The following is a 2,126-nucleotide window of genomic DNA, read 5'->3' on the forward strand; positions in this document are numbered from 1 at the left end:
ATTAAACTCTTCCACCGAATATCTAAACTTTAATCCAGTTTGCAGCCTGTCTTTATTTTGTTTAGATTGTTTAGATTGGACAGATAGTCTAGCTAGCTGTCTGGATTTACCCTAGTCCTCATAGGAGTTTCAAATTCCTACACAAAGGAAGCGGAAGGGAAAGAACATCCAGCCGAAAAAAGTGAAATCCGGCAGAGTTTCCGGCCGCAACAGAGCAATCCCAGAAGTGGAACGTCGTGGATATAGACTATGACAGGGACGGACTGACAATCTGTGTGTTCGGGAAAAGTCCAGATCGGCTGTCCAAGCGGTATTAACAGCCAAGAGTACAGACAGCAGAGTTATTTTCACATCAGCAAGAGGTACTGGGAAGTGCCAGGAGCAGGACACTAATCAGATAAATAGGCTGCCTTTATCTGTCTCTCAGCGAAGTGCATAGTCAGCTGTCAATATCATGTGCATCATGATTATGAAAATGATCATGCCATTTAGTGCTGTCAAACTTAACGTGTTTAATGTCTTAATTTGAATCACAAATGTAATATGACATTGAAAAATGATATTAGGTTATTCAATACTAATTCTTTAACACAAAGCAACAAATATGTCATCAATAATAGTTAAGTGCCTTTAATCTGCATTCTATCTTGTTACCAGCAGGTGGTGACTCGACTTTCTCTAAAGCTTCATTGTAGATTTGTTTCATGAATAATTTTTTTATTATTCAATATTAATTAATAAATCTAAAATAAAGTTTTTGATTAATTCCACATACTGGGGGTCCCTCAACAGTCTAAGAACTGCATACATTGGGAAAGGTGAGACTCTTTAGAAAGCAAAGGTTCTGATGTCAATGAGGAAAAATATGGTGAGATTTAAAATCCTATACCAGTGGCTTTCTTGTAAAATTGTATACTGTATGTTAACTAAAAAGCATTCCCATCCCTCTCCTGTCCCATACAGTAAATCTACTGAAATATGCTGTCATGCAATTGATTTGTCTGTTTCTGTACATCCAGAAAAAAAAATCCAAAACGTGTGTCTCACTGTTGCATCTGAGTGTATTTCTGCCATTTACAGATGGATGGTAAAAGGTTCTCACACTTCTACTATTACACTTGAGGTGGGGAGGAAGTGAAAACACATATAAGTAGTAATAAATAAAAGGGAGACAAAAGGGATTAAGGTGTGTCAGAGAACTTGGTTTCGAAAAAAACTTTAAACTGGTTTCACCCCCTGGCAACCGCCCTGACAACCACCGACCTGCTGTGTTTTGGGGGATTTCCCAGACAGGAAAGCTTTTCTTAAGTGTTTCTACATCAAAGATGCAGCACGGTGAACTCTGGGTGACAGAGCTAACCGCGTCATATCCCTACTGCATTGATCAAAGCTGTTTCCCCTCTGCCACCTTCTCCCGTATTGAAATGACTTAAGGCTGCGAATTATGGCGTGTGAAATAAGTGACTGATTTTTGTTGTTCATTGTTGAAATTGTCAATTCAGGGACACGTTTTTGTGTGTTGTGTGAGTTGTTGAATTGTTAGAGTAAGGTCAATTATTCGCAACAGAGGCGGATGCAGCAAACATCTTCATTTCTGAAAGAAACTCATTTAAATCTGAGTCATGCGTCATCATGCGTATGGAATAAAACTAGTTAATTTCACAGGGATCTTGCTCCAAATATTTTATATTCTACCTTCTCTTCACACAACACACACCTCATGTTTTCCCCGTAGATATAAAACGTTCTATCCAATGAACATCACTTATATAATAATAAACAGGTTTTTCACCTGCTTTTTCTGTTAACACTGCCTGCATTTTCTGCTTCTCTTTTCCTCTTCTCTCGTAAACGTGGCTGTCCACAACACTATGTTTTCATTTTAAAACACACATCTTCTGCCAGGTTTACGCCTCATTTCCACCCAACCTTTATCAGGCATGTTTGTGTAAACAGAGATTAACTCTGAAACAGTGCTAAAACCCAAAGGGCAGAGATCGTTATTGGTTTTAAATGACAATGTAGTAGTGTGAATGGAGTCCAACAAAGCTGTCATTATTGAAATGCAACAATAGGCTCTGCTGTCACTTAATACACATTCCCACTACCTTCTCTGTCCTGTGTGT

The sequence above is a fragment of the Etheostoma spectabile genome, chromosome 6, assembly GCF_008692095.1.
Source record: "Etheostoma spectabile isolate EspeVRDwgs_2016 chromosome 6, UIUC_Espe_1.0, whole genome shotgun sequence".
Classification (NCBI taxonomy): domain Eukaryota; kingdom Metazoa; phylum Chordata; class Actinopteri; order Perciformes; family Percidae; genus Etheostoma; species Etheostoma spectabile.